General features: G+C 43.3%; 1 protein-coding gene and 1 pseudogene across 5 annotated transcripts in view; both read left to right on the forward strand.

The window, feature by feature from the left end:
- The window catches only part of LOC132816360 (nectin-1-like), a 114341-nt gene that overhangs the window by 38767 nt on the left and 58168 nt on the right, over nucleotides 1–17406 (forward strand). For 3 of the 5 annotated variants that reach the window (XR_009644795.1, XR_009644796.1, XR_009644797.1), the window contains exons 8-9: nucleotides 1872–3510; nucleotides 5994–6081. The gene's annotated coding sequence lies outside the window, so the exon portion shown is untranslated. Of the gene's footprint in view, nucleotides 1–1871; nucleotides 3511–5993; nucleotides 6082–11192; nucleotides 11390–17406 lie in introns of all 5 variants that reach the window. The other 2 variants (XR_009644794.1, XR_009644793.1) reach the window with 1 other exon arrangement.
- On the forward strand, nucleotides 4133–5162 carry LOC132816361 (transmembrane protein 50B-like; annotated as a pseudogene).

A 17406-nucleotide genomic window follows, 5' to 3' on the forward strand; every position in this document is an offset into this window, starting at 1 on the left:
GGTCCCTTTTATATCTTTCCCCTCTCACCCTGAACAAATGCCCATTTGTTCTGGATTCCTCCCCCACCCCACGGAAAAGACCTTGTCTGTTTATCCTTTCCATGCCCCTCGTGATTTTATAAAACAGCCCCAACCTATTCAGCCTCTCCCTATCGCTCAAATCCTCAAATCCTGGCAGTATCCTTGTAAATCCTTTCTGAACCCTTTCATGTTTCACAATCTCTTCAGGGCCCTCTGTCAAGGTTCCTGATTGTCCTCAGGGTCCTCTGTACAGGCTCCGGACTGTGCTCAGAGCCCTCTTTACCAGCTCCCGATTGTGCTCAAGGCCCTTTGTACCTGTTATAGATTCATAGAGATGTACAAAATGGAAACAGACCCTACAGTCCAACTCATCCATGCCGACCGGATATCCCAACCCAATCTAGTCCCACCTACCAGTACCCGGCCCATATCCCTCCAAACACTTCCTATTCATATACCCATCCAAATGCCTTTTAAATGTTGCAATTGTATCAGCCTCCACCACTTCTTCTGGCAGCTCATTCCATACACGTACCACCCTCTGCATGAAAAGTTGCTCCTGAGGTCTCTTTTTATCTCTTTCTCCTCTTGCTCTAAATCTATGCCCTCTTGTTCTGGACTCCCTGATCCCAGGGAAAAGACTTTGTCTATTCATCCTATCCATGCCCCTCATAATTTTGTACACCTCTAAAAGGTCACCCCTCAGCCACTGACGCTCCAGCCTGTTCAGCTTATCTCTATAGCTCAAATCCTCCAACCCTGACAACATCCTTGTAAATCTTTTCTGAACCCTTTCAAGTTTCACAACATCTTTCCAATAGGAAGGAGACCAGAATTGCACGCAATATTCCAACAGTGGCCTAACCCATGTCCTGTACAGCTGCAACATGACCTTCCAACTCCTGTACTCAATACTCTGACCAATAAAAGAAAGCATACTAAACACCTTCTTCACTATCCGGTCTAACTGTGACTACACTTTCAAGGAGTTATGAACCTGCACTCGAAGGTCACTTTGTTCAGCAACACTCCCTCGGACCTTACTATTAAGTGTATAAGTCCTGCTGAGTTTTGCTTTCCCAAAATACAGCATCTGGCATTTATCTGAATTAAACTCAATCTGCCACTTCTCGGCCCATTGGCCCATCTGATCAAGATCCTGTTGTAATCTGAGGTAACCCTCTTCACTGTCCACTACACCTCCAATTTTGGTATCATCTGCAAACTTACTAACTGTACCTATTATGCTCGCATCCAAATCATTTCAGTAAATGACAAAAAGTAGAGGACCCAGCACCGGTCCTTGTGGCACTCCACTGGTCACAGGCCTCCAGTCTGAAAAACAACCCTCCACCACCACCCTCTGTCTTCTACCTTTGAGCCAGTTCTGTATCCAAATGGCTAGTTCTCCTTGTATTCCATGAGATCTAACCTCGCTAATCAGTCTCCCGTGGGGAACCTTGTCGAACACCTTACTGAAGTCCATATAGATCACATCTACTGCTCTGCACTCATCAATCCTCTTTGTTAATTCTTCAAAAAGCTCAATCAAGTTTGTGAGACATGATTTCCCACACACAAAGCCATGTTGACTATCCCTAATCAGTCCTTGCCTTTCCAAATACATGTACATCCTGTCCCTCAGGAATCCCTTCAACAACTTGCCCACATCGACATCAGGCTCACTGGTCTATAGTTCCCTGGTTTGTCCTTAGCATCTTTCTTAAACATTGCTGACTCTTCACTGAAATCTTGGTGAATGTATATCACTGTTAATCGCTGTTCAGCTTCTTGAGCCTTTACTGTATTCCACTAAATTCTGCATTATCCGTATTTCTGTTTACCCACAGGTGGAAGGAAATGAATCATCTGTTTAATCAAATTGATGACAGATTCAACTGGAGCATCAAAGAACAAAGAAAGAACAAAGAAAATTTACAGCCCAGGAACAGGCCCTTCAGCCCTCCAAGCCTGGGCTGATCCAATACCACTGGCTAAACCTGTCGCCCAGTTCCTAAGCACCTGTATCCCTCTGCTCCCCACCTAGTCATGCATCTGTCCAGATGCATCTGAAATGAATCTACCATGCCTACCTCTACCACCTGCGCTGGCAACGCATTCCAGACACCCACCACCCTCTGTGTAAAATACTTGCCACATGTATGCCCTTTAACCTTTCACTTCTCACCTTGAAAGCGTGACCTCTCGTTATTGAATCCTTCACCCTGGGAAAAAGCTTATGTCTATCTATCCTGTCTAATACCCTTCATGATTTTGTAAACATCAATCTCCTTTTCTCTCATGAAAACAAACCTAACCGACACAACTGCTCTTCATAGCTAGCACCTTCCTTACCAGGCAACATCCTCGTAAACTTTCTCTGCACCCTCTCCAAAGCATCCACATCTTTTTGGGAATGTCGCAACGAGAAATGTACACAGTATTCGAAATGCGGCCGAACTAATGTCTTGTACAATTTTAATATGACCTGCCAGCTCTTATTCTCAATACCCCGTCCGATGAAGGCAAGCATACCATATGCCTTCTTGACCACTCTATCCACCTGTGCAGCAACCTTCAGGGTACAATGGACCTGCACTCCCAGATCTCTCTGCTCATCAACTTTTCCCAAGGCTCTTCCATTCACTTTGTAATTCGCTCTAGAACTAGACTTGCCTAAATGCATCACCTCACATTTGTCTGGACTGAACTCCATCTGCCACTTCTCCGCCCAACTCTCCAGTCTATCTATATTCTCCTGTATTCTTTGACAGTGCCTTATGCTTTCTGCTACTCCCCCAATGTTCGTGTCATCTGCAAACTTGCTCATCATACCAACAGTGTCTTCTTCCAAATCATTTATGCATATCACAAACAACAGCGGCCCCAGCACCAATCCCTGTGGAACACCACTGGTCAGCTTTCTCCATTCCGAGAGACTCCCTTCAACTACTACTCTCTGTCTCCTGTTGTTCAACCAGTTCTTTATCCACCTAGCTGGAACACCATGCACACCATGTGACCTCACTTTCTCTATTAGTTTACCATGGGGAACCTTTGTCTTATCAATGAGTCTGAAGACCAAACCACTGTGACAGTCAGCCTTCCAGAGTCAGAATTCCTACAGTCTAGAAACAGGCCCTTTGGCCCAACAACTTCACACCAACTCTCTGAAAAGTATCCCACCCAGACCCATTACCCTACCTTGTTAGTGTACATCTCCCCTGACTAATGCACCTAACCTACACAACCCTGAACACTATGGGCAATTTAACTTGCCCAATACACCTAACCTACACATGTTGGAGTGTGGGAGGAAACTGGAGCACGAGATGAAATCCACACAGACACGAGGAGAACATGCAGACTCCACACAGACAATCACCTGAGGCTGGAATCGAACCCTGGTCCCTGGCAATGTGAGGGTACAGAGCAAACCACTGAGCCACGGTGCCTCACAGTTATCCTGACATTGCTTTTGATTTGTTTGTATGTGAATTTCTTAACTGTACAGTCAATTTTATTTATAATTTTGTGTACATTTTTTGGACATCAAAACATTTAGTTTTCTGTTTTAAATCTGACACTAGATATTTTAAAGAAATATCACATTATCTGACATGCAAAATTAGTTACTGAATAAGATCATAATCACAGTGCAAGATGAGTGTTAACTTGAGCTGCAGCTCTGAAAGCACCCAGGGCGAAAATCAACCAGACCCCATGAATGACCCAAAAACACTCAGGAAAATTCAATTAGAAAGTGACCATTGGGAGAAAAGTTGTGCTTCCCACTCCAACACAGATCAAGCAGCTTGAGTTCCTCTGCTCAGTGCTCTCTCCCTATTGACGCTCAAGAGACAGTGTGTGTTTGGAGCTGGGGAGGAGAAGGAAGGTTTGTTTGTTTTCTCCAGAAACACACAAACTAAGATAGAGATGGACAGCAAACTAACACTTGAGTTGGTACATCGGTAGCGGTAGGAGGAAAGGCAGGTGGGGTTGTAGTTGTAGGGAGGGTGGAGTGGATAGGTTGGAAGGAAGATGGACAGTTAGTACAGGTCAAGAGGGTGGTGCCAAGTTGAGGGTTGGATGTGGGATGAGGGTAAGGGGAGGGGAGGTTTGGAAATGTGTGAAGTTGATGCCATGTGGTTGTAAGGTGCTGAGGAGGAAGATGAGAAGTTCTTCCTCCCAAGATGGAGGTTCCATACAGAGAGCTGCTCACATACATTGTTTCTTTTAAACATATTGTGTTGAATTTAATTCTGTTCATAAGTATATTTTCAACCTACATTCAGGCTTTGCTATATTTTACAGTCTAAACAGTAGTTTTAAGATGGCTGGATTCCTGGACAACTTTCGCTGGCCGGAGTTTGAATGTATTGACTGGGGAGAAAGCAGAAATGCAGTTGCTTCTATAGTAGCTGGGGTGTTGTTCTTTACTGGTTGGTGGTTAATTATAGATACTGCAGTGGTTTACTCAAAAAATGGAGAATTGGATCCTGCTTTTCACACATGTGGAGTTATGGTCAACTGTAGCTTTTTTCATGATAAATGCTGTGTCTAATGGACAGGTCCGAGGGGATGGATACAGTGATGGCTGTTTGGGAAGAACAGGTGCACAAATCTGGCTTTTTGTTTGCTTCATGCTAATGTTTGGATCTCTCATAGCTTCCATGTGGATCCTGTTTGGGGCAGATGTTGTACTTAAGGTTAATGTGTATCCAGGCCTGGCTGTGTTCTTTCAGAATGCATTAATATTTTTTAACAGCCTAATCTATAAGTTTGGAAGAACAGAGGAACTCTGGGCATAACCTGTATCATCTCTGCACTGACTCAGGATATTCTGCACATGAACGATAACTGCAAATACACATTGCTTCTAATTGGCCAAATATTAATTCAAGTTGATTTTAGATAAAATGTAATGTATTATTAAAAGATAATTTTGAAAGACTTATCTTTTTATTTTATGAACATTTTAGTATTTTATATTCCAATACTGCTTTGCGAATACTAGTTATATTGAGTCATATAAACAGAAGATGATGCGCTGTTTGGGCTGATAACTGTCATATGACCTCTGTTAAATTCAGTGTAAAATATATGGATAATATATCAGATATGTTGCTAATATTATTATTATTGCTCTAATTATTGCAGCTTTGCATTTTGTAAAAGAAAATCAAATTCTCTACACCCTCAAAGCAGTATAAGCTTGTAAACTTTGGATTTGTGCAAAATATTTGTAAGGTTTAGAATCATAAGATATAATCATAGTTGTCTGTTAAATTCTTTTAAATTTCAAAATCACTTCATGCATATTGCTTTGAATCAGAATGTTTGCTGCAACTCTGTTGTGAATTGTCTGAGGAGGGATTGCCACCATTAGCTGGGTTTACTTTTTCCTTTTGGTTATTTATGAAATAAACCTCCTCAACAGTGTATTTTATTGTGAATTTCACTGTTCAACAAAATTTGTGAAATAAACATATCTGTTTTCCACATATGGAGTCAGATATTACGAGAGGGCATAGCTTTAAGTTAAGGGGTGGTAGGTATAGGACTGATGTTAGGGGTAGATTCTTCACTCAGCGAGTCGTGAGTTCATGGAATGCCCTGCCAGTAACAGTGGTAGACTCACCCTCTTTATGGGCATTTAAACGGGCATTGGATAGGCATATGGAGGAAAGTGGGCTAGTGTAGATTAGGTGGGCTTAGATCGGCGCAACATCGAGGCCGAAGGGCCTGTACTGCGCTGTATTTTTCTATAATACCTTTATCCCAATCCTCTGGACAGCCTTGACTAAATACCCTCAATATGGTATTTCAAGTTTGATGCCAGAGTTCCATTTCTCACTCTGATTCTGTATAGTATGCATTGAATTTGAATTGTTTTATTTCTAAGCTATCCATGATTTCCTTGAATGATATTGATTTCAAATTTGACCCTCCTTCTGATTGTTTCCCTTTAGGTGGCCTGCATCTCGTAAAACATTTGAGGAGCTGTTCTACTGTGCTTTAATCATGATACTGTGTAATGGAATGGTCTCTGTAAATCTGGTAGGCATTTCTATTATGGTCAACAAATACTGATTCACACTTATTGTTTTATGTAGGAGTCCAATGCAATCAATTTCACTCTTGTAAAAGGTTCTCCAAGTGCAGGAATAGATATTAGGTTTGCTGGTTTTATTACTCCCTGAGGTTTTCCAATTACCCGATATGTAAGACATGTCCATCAAAATTCAACCTCCTCAGTTTGCAGTCCAGGCCAATAAAAATGTTTTTGTTTTTTGACATTCAGTTTTCCTTCTTCCCAATTACCCTCCTACTGTTAATTCATGAGCTACCTGCTTCACCTACTTTCTATAACCCACCAGTAATACAAGTTGATGAACCTCTGCCCATTTCCCATCTGGTTGAATATATAATAGTCTCCATTTTAAGGAATAACATTCTAGAATATACTCTGTGCTTCCACATGATTTTTCATTACTTCAGGAAGTGAAATTTTGAACTCCTTCAAAATAATCATCTTTCTTAGAACATCATGTGTTTGATCAATTTTCAATGTCCTTATCCACCTATCAAAATTGCTTTGTTTGATCCGTTCAAGCTCAATGCACATTTGACCAGGTTCCCTCTTTAGATTCCTAAAATATTGCAGGTTTCTAGTACGAGCCCATTTACACTGAAGATGGAATTTTTTCATGTCATCACTTTCCTCAGCTACCTCCTCTGATGCCGATGCAAATACCTCACGAGCTCTATCTTCCACCTTTGCCTGAATCAACAATACTCACACGGCCACTGGCCATTTCATTTGTTTAACCACTTTCTCAAATGAAACGAAAATGTTTTCTTTCTCCTTCTCATTGAACTTAGGCAATACATGGACATATTTAAACAGATATCTATCAGGCCTTTGGCCAAGATGAGATTGCTCTCCATCACTGTTCTTATCACGTTACTTTTCACCTCTACCTCTGCCATTTTAAGTAAACTTTGAAAGCTCAAAAACTCTCTCTTTTTCCCTTTCTTCTGCCAGGGCCTTTAATTTTCTTTTTCCTCTGCTTTTCATCATAATTCCAACTGTTTTACTTGCAATTGAAGTTAGCCACCTCTGATGATTCCGATGGCATTCCTGGCAATACTGCGCAGTTGCCCATCCCTTTCTTCACAGATTCAGGCAACCCCAACTCCATCTTGTTTGCCAACACCAAAAGCTTTGCCTTACTCACTTTCTGTAACGCTACTGAAGTAACTTCTTCCACTCCCAGAAGAAATCAAAGTTAACTTTTTGGTTCTGAAGAAGGGACACTGCACCTGAAATGTTAACTCCGGTTTCTCAGCGCAAATGCTGCCAAGATCTGCTGAATTTTTACCGCAATTTCTGTTTTTAGTGAAAATGGATTGACTGTGCTGAAAGCAGCATGTCATGACAGGTCTGGCGTGTTGGGGTGGGTAAAGGACATGGAAGAAGGTATTCAGGACCTCAAATCACTAACCTTGATATTGATCCTGAAAGCTGCAGAGTTCCCAAGTGGACAATGAGATGCTGTTCTTTCAGCTTTACTGAACCTCGCTGGAGCACTGCAGCAGGCCCAAGACAGAGAACATGGTAATCCTGAAGAAGGGTTACACCCAAAACGTCAACTTCCCCACCTCCTGATGCTGCCTGGCTTGCTGTGTTCTTCCAGCCTCCTGCTGGTCTACCTTGGATTCCAGCATCTGCAGTTTATTTTCCCTCTAACAGGGTGTGTTGAAGTGGCAGGCAACAGGAAGCTCAGGGTCATTTTTGCAGAGAGAAGATGGATGTTCAATAAAGTGGTCACTCACTCTACATTCTGTCTCAGTGGTGTACAGGAGATCACACTGTGAGCAGCAAATACAGGAGACTAGATTAAATGAAATGCAGGTAAATTGCTACTTTACTTGGAAAACGCATCTGGGGCTTTGGATAGTGAGGAGGGAGGAAGAAACTGGTACTTACTGCACCTTCTGCAATTTCATGGGAAGGCGCTGTGGGAATGTGGGTAGATGCTGACAGTGAAAGAGAAGTGGGCCAGGCTGTCCATAGGGAATGGTCCCTGTGGAATGTTTACAAGGAAGGAAATGGGAATATCCGTATATGTCCACCACCTCCAGCTGGCTGCCACAACTATACACATACCAGTCAAGACATGGGCTACTTTCAGCACAGCCAAACTATTTTCACCTACCTATGGCTCCCATTATCAGCTTTTCCTTCTCCCCGGCAGACTATCATTCATTTCTTTGTCTCACTAACTGTCATTCCCTTTCTCTTTGAGTTCGATCACTACCTTTCCACTCACTCCATCCTTGTCAAACCCGTGTCTTCAACATTGAACACATTTGCTTGGATGCTCTCAGTTCTGAAGAAAGATCACTAGACTCAAAACTCATTTGAATAGTGCACCTTCTAAACATCTTTTAAGATACCACACAACAGATTTAGAAATATTGAACAGATTTTAGTCTGTACTTTTCACATAGGCCCAGTTTTCTGGGTCAAAATGCAAATTGTTGGATATGATTTCAGAATTGCAAAAATACCTCAGCAGATGGGATGTCTCCATAGTTGATCTGTCAGAGATTGCTTTCAAATGTAACTGCAAGATGGAATGAGGTTTTGAGAGAAACTGCAGATGTAGTCCCTTTAAAGCCTGGTTGATTATGTCAGTCTGATAGATGGCAGTCTGTCAGGGAGGAAGAGTAGCTGATAATGAGGACCATAAGTAGGTGAAAGTGGATTGGCTGTGCTGAATGCAGCCCATGTCAAGACTGGCATGTGGCTGGCAGTAATTGCTTTTTCTGTCCCTGAAATGTCGAATAACATTGAATTCGTGTGGAACCAGGATCATTCAAAGTTATAGTAGTATCCAGCTGGACGAGCTGACAGCCCTGGGTAGATTAACTGCCACCAACCCTTCTTACTGTTAAAAAGTCTATTGATAAATTGATGATACAATGTAGGAAAGAATGCCCGTATAGAATGCTCAGAAGATTAGCCCAATCTTGATAAACAGTATGATATATTTATTAAATTGCACTTAATAGCTCTTTACGTTGCATCTGATATACATGAGAGTCCTTGGTACAACCTCATGCTTCACTTTACAATAAGTAGACATTACTGCTACTGAAACATCTGAGACAAATCAAAAGCTGCAGATGCTGGAATCCAAGGTAGACAAGCAGGAGGCTGGGAGAGCACTGCAAGTCAGGCAGCATCAGGAGGTGGAAAAGTTGACATTTTGCGTGTAATCCTTCTTCAGGACTGTGGTGGGTATTAGGGGAGCTGTAGAAAAAAGGGGTTTTGGTGGCCGGGTGGTGAGGTGGGGACAGGTGAAGACTGGTAGTGGGTAAAACCTGATTGGTCAATGGGAGGGATGAATCCAGTACATGGCTGAGAGGTATGGAAGGGAGGGGCGTGGGCTGGGAAGGGATTCAGGGGATGGGAAGGGAGGATATTTGAAATTGGAGAACTCAGTGTTGAACCCTCAGGGCTATAGGTTGCCCAAACAGAAGATTGTGTTTTTCCTCCAATTTGCGGTCTGATTCATTTCGGCAACAGAGGAGGCCAAGGATGGTCATGTCAGAAAGAAAGAGAGTGGGAAGGGGAATTAAAATGGGCAGTGACTGGGAGGTCCAGGTGGGCATGGCTGAGATGCTCAGTGAAACATTCCCTTAGTTTACATTTGGCCTCCCCAACATAGAGAAAACCTGGAAGAAACATCTGGAATACTTTATATTCAGATGGGCAGAGCTTACTTCATGGTATCACTTAACCCTTTTAGATACTGTCTTATACAACATGGAGGAATTCAGTCGGCTTGGAGTATCTGTCAGCGTGGAGTACTTAAATGGTTAAAACATTTCAGAACAGTTTAAGGGCCATGGTACAAAAACAGAAATTGTTGGAGACGTTCAGCAGGTCTGGCAGCATCTGTGGAGAGAAAAACAGAGATTAATACTTTAAATGTAGTGACTTTGACATAGTTTATCAAAGTTTTTCATCTTGAAATCATGAAGATCTCTGACACTCCCAGTTATGTCTGTCAGCTAGGGCTCCCTCATTGGACCAGATTAACAGCCCAATCATGGAGCTCATAAATGATGAGGTCCACCTGGCTGGCCTCATTACAATCACTGCAGAATACTTCACAAAATTTTCAATAAAGGGAAGCCAAAATTTATGCTGTATGAAAGGACAGTGCTGACAGGCTGGCAAGTGGTCTCTGGTTGAGACATTGCCATGGAGATTGTTGCTTGGTAACTGCCAAGTTTGGTTTAGATTTTAAAACTGACAGGTTGATCTTGATTGGTCAGTGTGTTGCCATGAGAAATGAATCAGCAGGTATATGTTATTTATTTTGTTGAGCTGAAACAAGTATGGTATATGCACATGTTCTTTTTGTCTACACAAAACATGGCCCTGTGTACTGACTGAACCATGTATCTTGCAGTCCACTGTGAAAGTGACTGACAATCCTAAATTGTTTGCCAGTACAATTCTTCACACATTTACGGTTGTCCTACAAACCTTGTCCAATCGAAGAATCATTTCTAATATTGGACACAACTGTTGCTGATTTTGCAAGCAAGGAGTGGACAGTCTATGTGATGTATCTATCCATGACAGTATCCATAAGTAAAATAGACTGTCTCACATGCAATTCTAGAAGCAGGAAGAGAACCCCAACTTTTAGCTGAGCAGAGAGAAGAATAACACCTTCTACATCTAGCTTCAAGACTCCAGCAACAGCGACTGAAGGCTAAAACTGAAAGAAGTTCAAGTTCTTTGGGAGCTAGACCTCACTCATTCAGGCTGTTTTTATTTTTCCAACTTTAAAAAATAAAACCCAAGGCCCCACAGGGCTGTTTATTACATTGGCTTTGAGAAGACTGCTTGACACTTCTTTTTCTGTTTGGCTTGCCCTAGAACGGATGTGTTGTCCCAGTCGAGTGGTGTCCTTTCTCATCTGTATGTAAAGATGCTAGTGAGAGTGGGTCATGTCTTTTTGTGGTTATTTGATGTTCAAGTATCCTGGTGGCTAGTTTTCTGCCTCTTTGTCCAATGTTATGTTTGTTACAGTTCTTGCAAGGTATTTTGTAAATGACATTAGTTTTGCTTGTTGTCCTTATAGGGTCTTTCAAGTTCATTAGCTGCTGTTTTAGCGTGTTACCCAGCATGGTGATGAAACGTCTGAAAATGAACCTTCCAGCTCAGCGAGCAAACTTACATCCAGAACCTGAGCTACAAATCTTATCAAAATTCGCTACTCCTCTTAAAGCTACAATATTGTCACATCCTTAAACAGAGATCACCGATTCATCCAAGTCGGTATGAATATTTAAAGTCAGAGATTTGTCAGGAGAGTGGATACTGGTAAACAATATATTCCTGAATTCAGTAGATTAACTATACAGAAACAAAGGGTTGGGGGGAGGGGAGATGCTGTGTAAGATTGTTGCCATGAAAAGTTTGTAAAGACTGGATGTTTTTATTGTTCTGTATTTTTCATTGTGGACTGAAAGAGGAAAGACTTAAAACTAGAATGGTAGAAGGGATTGCTGTACTTCTTAAAAGTAATTTACTGACACTGAGTACAAGTTACTTGTCGAAGCAGTGGGCTGAGTTACTGCAGATAGGCTGGAACCTCAGTGTGTCTACGAAGGGAGATTTTGCAAAGAACAAATAGCTGATTGGTGACCAGTCTTCAGTGATAAACGTCTTCGTCCACCAAGCAGATGTGATATACAGATAAACTAAAGTGAGAAACTTTCAGACGTGCAGAAAAGGCAGGTGGTCTCTCTCTCTCTCTGCTTCTTTGCAGCAAAACAATACCTGAAGCCTCAAGAAAGCCAGAAACTAAAACATAAATAGCTGTAAAAGCTCAGCAGGTCTGGCAGGATCAGTGCAGAGAGAGCAGAGTTAACATTTCAGGTCCAATAACCCTTCTTTCCTCGTGAAGAAAATCCTGTAAAACAAACAGGAAAATATCTGGATACTGGAAATAAAAACAGAATAAAAACTTCATGAGGACAGAATGTGCTGGAGAAATTCAGCAGGTCTGAAAGCAATACATCCAACAGGATAAATAAGACAAAACATTTACCAATGGCAGAAAAGTTAAAAACTAGAGGAGCCAGTATTAAAGTGTTTAGTAAAAGAACCAGAGACAGCACAAGGAAGAAAAATATGTAGCGAGTTATCATAAATCATAAGATTACACAGTATAGTAGAGAACCTTCAACACTTGACCACCATGCTATAGTTTGAATGCATTGCCTGAGATGGTGGTGGAAACAGATTCAAGTATTAGGTTCGAAAAGAATTTGAATATTTGCTTGAAATTTGAAAGAAGTTTTTGTCATTAGCAATAGAGCTGGAGAATGAAAGCAATTGGGGAGCTGTTTCAATGAGCCACAAGATGGCATGATGCACTCACAAGCCTCACTCTGTGCTGTGTTACTCATATCTTCTGGGGCGTTCAGTTAACTCTGTACATTGGATAATTAGTTTGTGATGAAAATGTGTTGCTGGTTAAAGCACAGCAGGTTAGGCAGCATCCAAGGAATAGGAAATTCGACGTTTCGGGCATAAGCCCTTCATCAGGAAGGGCTTATGCCCTGCTGTGCTTTAACCAGCAACACATTTTCAGCTCTGATCTCCAGCATCTGCAGACCTCATTTTTTACCCCATAATTAGTTTGTGATGCATAGTGATGCTAACAGCTTGGTTTCAATTCCTGTATTGGATGAAGTTACTTTAATGGACTCTCCTTTTCTCCTTGCCTGAGATGTGGTGACCCTTAGAAATCTCCTGAGGTTAAAGGAAGCCAATCATCTGTCTCTGATGGAGGAGAAAGTGAGGACTGCAAATGTTGGAGATCAGAGTCAAAACGTGTGGCGCTGAAAAAGTGCAGCCAGTCAGGCAGCATCAGAAGAGCAGGAGAGTTGATGTTTTGAGCATAAGCTCTTCATCAGGAATTGGGGGGAGGCAAGGGGGCTCAGAGAGAAATGGGAGATTGTGGGGCTGTGGGAATATGATAGGTGGATGAAGATGAGGGGTGATGGTGATAGGTCGGCGTGGAGGGAGGAGTGGATACGTGGGAAGGCAGATGGACAGGTAGTTCAGTTCAACAGGGTGGTGCCAAGTTGGAGGGTAGGATCTGGAATAGGGTGGGAGACATTGATTTCATGTGGTTGGCGGCTCCCAAGGCGGAAGATGAGGTGTTCTTCCTCCAGTCGTCGAGTGACTAGGACTGGTGTTGGAGGAGATCCAGGGCTTGCATGTTCTTGGTGGAGTGGGATGGGGAGTTGAAGTGATCGGCCACAGGGTAATGGAGTTGTTTAGTGCAAGTGTCCCAGAGATGTTCTCTGAAACGTTCCACAAGTAGATGTCCTTTCTGCACAATATCGAGAAGGCCACATCGAAAGTAATGGACACAGTAGATGAGGTGTTTGGAGGCGCAGGGAAATCTCTGCTGGATATGGAAGGATCCCTTGGGACCTTGGATGAAGGTGAGGCGTAGGTTTTCCAACTCTTGTGGTGACTAGAGAAGGTGCCGTAAGTGAATTTTGAGTTTGTGGGGGGTGTAGACGTAACGAGAGAGTCACGGAGGGAATGGTCTCTGCGGAATGCTGAAATAGGCGTGGAGGGGAATATATTTCTGGTGGTGGGGTCTGATTGTAGGGGGTGGAAATGGCAGAGGATGATGCGTTGTATCTAGACGTTGGTTGGGTAGAAGGGGAGGAACAGGAGCAGGGCAGTTCTGTCGTTGTTGCAGTTAAAGGTGGAGTTCAAGGGCGGAGGAGCAGGAAGTAGAGGGGAGCCAATAGACCAACGATGAGTTTTGCTTTTTTAAATTTACACTTGGTTCAGTACAGTTACAAAAACAAAATGCAGAGAGGCATAGACATCAGGAGAAACACCCAACTCGTTTCTATGCAGAAATGAATAACCAATGTGAAACACAAGGAATTCATTCTTGTTATACAATACATTCGTTCATTGGGAGTCTGAGTCTGGATTGGAGTCAGGATCATTTGTCGTTTAATCTCAGCGCGGAGAAGGACTGTGTCTGATGCTGAGTTTTAGGAGCCGTGCGGTCTTGTTCTTACTCTTCTACTGTGGGGAATCAGGGGCTGCAGGTTTGTAGGGGGCGGGGGGAGCACCGTGGGACCAGGACCAGAATGAGTGCACCCTGGGATAGACAAAGCATTATTTCTTTTATTTAACGTGAACCCTTTCTTTACTGACAATTAACAGTGCTTTTTTTGAAAAAAAAAGGTGCTGTTTGGTTTATGAACAGATAAGGGCAAGAAAATAGACGAGAGTGAAAGTTTAATTTAAAGAGGGAATAAACCAAACCAATTGAGAACTGGTTTGTGATTTAAGAATCCGGAAAAAGAAATGAAGGAAATTTACCTGGAAATTAAATCTCCCCCTTACATTTTTCAGAGAAATAGCAGAGCTGTTGTAATCAAAAACTCAAAGTTCCAATTTGTTTATAACAAAGGTAACAGAGGTTTGAATGATTGCTTTATTTCAGGTAGACAAACAGGAGGCTGAAATAACACAACAAGCCAGGGAGGATCAGGAAGTAGAGAAGCCAACATTTCGGGAATAGTCCTTCTTCAGGATTGGATATGGGCTAGGGAGGATATGGGGGTAGGAGGAGCTACAGAGAAAGGGGAGGGTTGGTTAGGGAGAGTAGCAGAGGTGAGGTAGTGATAAGTGGACACAGGTAGTGGGTACGACCTGGTAGGTCGATGGGAAGGATAAATCTAGTTAGTAGCTCGAAGGAATGGTCAGTAAGGGGAATGGAAGGAAAGAGACGGGGCTGGAAATGGATCCAGGGGATGTGTGGGAAGGTAATTTAAAATTAGAGAACTCACTGTTGAGTCCTCCAGACTGCAGGCTGCCCAGGTGGAAGATGAGGTATTGTTCCTCCAACTTGCGGTCTAATTCACTGCGACAATGGTGGAGGCCAAGGATGGACATGTCGGAAGGGGAGTGGAAGTGGGATTAAAATGTGCAGTGACTGGGCGGAGAGGTTGGTCAGGAGTGTGGTGTAAACCAAGGAGTGGTGAAGGGAATGGTCCTTGAGGAAGGCAGAGAGGGGTGGGAAGAGGAAGGTGTTCTGGGTAATGGGTTTAATTGGAATTGGTGGAAGTGTTTCAGGATGGTACGTTGGATGCAGAGGCTGGTGGGGAGAATGGTGAGGACAACGGGAATCCTATCTTTACTATGTTTGGGCAGTCGAGCAGAGATTGGAGGAGGTGCAGTGGAGGGCTGGATGACACGGGGAGAAAAATGTGATTGGAAACAGAAGGTCATCTGGAATGCTTGGGAGTAGAACATCTCATCAGAGCAGATGCAACGGAGACGGAGGAATTAGGAAAATGGGATGGAGTCTTTGCAGGATACAGGGTGTGAGGAGGAATAGTCCAGGTTGTTATGGGAGTCCGGTTTATGCTAAATGTCCGTCCGTAAACCTGTCGCCAGAGGTAGAAATGAACAGGTCAAGAAAGGGAACAGAGGTGTCCGAAATTGACCTAATGAATTTGAGGGTGTGTTGGAATTGTGAACAAAGTTGATGAATTGCTACATTTCTGCTGATTGCCTGTTCATAATGAATTGAGGGGAAGTACAATATGTACAATGCTTTGCCCCAGTTTAACACATTTTTTAAAAATAGACATTGTGCAGAACTAACTCACTAACGTCTTCATGCTCCAGAAGGAATTAAACTTAACAAAAGTTTGGAGGCAGTATGTTCCTGTTAATTTGAAGTGCAAGGCTGGTAGGGAATCTTGGATGTTGAGAGAAATTGAGGCTCTGGTGAAGAAAAAGAAGGCATTTGTCAGGTACAGAGATCTGGGAATGAGTGAATCCCTGGAGGGGTGTCAGGGCAGTAAGAGTATTCTTAAGAGGGAAACCAGGAGGGCAAAAGGGAACATGAGATAGCATTGGCAAATATAGTTAAGGAGAATCCTAGAGTTTCAATAAATACATGAAGGCAAAAGCCTAACTAGGGAGAGAATAATGCCCCTTAAAGATCAACAAAGCTCATCTATGTGGGGAACCACAGGAAATGGGTGAGATATTTCATGTCAATATTTACTCAGAGAAAATTGAAGCTCGAGAATTTGAGGAAGTAAATAGTGATATCTTGAAAAGTTTCCGTTAAACAGAGGAGGAGGTGCTGGAGGTCTTAAAATGCATAAAAGTAGATAAGGGTGATAGGAGTATATTTACGAGGGAAATCAGTGGGGCAAAAAAGTAGACATGGGATAGCTTTGGCAAATAGTTTATTTCTGCAGAAAATTTAGTTTGGCATTTCTCCTGATGTCTGTGTCTGTGCATTTTGTTTTTTTGGGATTAATGGGGGTATAGTGGATCACTCTCGTAATGCATGGTTGCCTCACAGCCATCTCAGACTCCTCCCTCCCCTTCCTAGACCTTTCCATTTCTATCTTGGGCGACCGAATCAACATGGACATCTACTATAAACCGACTGACTCCCACAGCTACCTAGACTACACCTCCTCCCACCTTGCCCCCTGTAAAAACGCCATCCCATATTCCCAATTCCTTCGTCTCCGCCGCATCTGCTCCCAGGAGGACCAGTTCCAATACTGTACAGCCCAGATGGCCTCCTTCTTCAAGGACCGCAGATTCCCCCCAGACATGATCGACGATGCCCTCCACCGCATCTCCTCCACTTCCCGCTCCTCCGCCCTTGAGTCCCGCCCCTCCAACCGCCACTAGGACAGAACCCCACTGGTTGTCACCTAAAACCCCATCAACCACCGTATACAGCGTATCATCCGCCGTCATTTCCGCCACCTCCAAATGGACCCCACCACCAGGGATATATTTCCCTCCCCTCCCCTATCAGCGTTCCGAAAAAACCACTCCTTCCATTACTCCCTCGTCAGGTCCACACCCCCCACCAACCCAACCTCCACTCCCAGCACCTTCCCCTGCAACTGCAAGAAATGCAAAACTTGCACCCACACCTCCTCCCTTACTTCTCTCCAAGGCCCCAATGGATCCTTCCATATCCGCCACAAATTCACCTGCACCTCCACACACATCATCTATTGCATCCCCTGCACCCGATGTGGCCTCCTATATTGGGGAGACAGGCCGCCTACTTGCGGAACGTTTCAGAGAACACCTCTGGGACACCCGGAGCAACCAACCCAACCACCCCGTGGCTCAACACTTTAACTCCCCCTCCCATTCCACGAAGGATATGCAGGTCCTTGGACTCCTCCATCGCCAGAACATAACAACACGACGGTTGGAGGAAGAGCGCCTCATCTTCCGCCTGGGAACCCTCCAAC

Source organism: Hemiscyllium ocellatum, chromosome 6, assembly GCF_020745735.1.
Source record: "Hemiscyllium ocellatum isolate sHemOce1 chromosome 6, sHemOce1.pat.X.cur, whole genome shotgun sequence".
Classification (NCBI taxonomy): Eukaryota; Metazoa; Chordata; class Chondrichthyes; order Orectolobiformes; family Hemiscylliidae; genus Hemiscyllium; species Hemiscyllium ocellatum.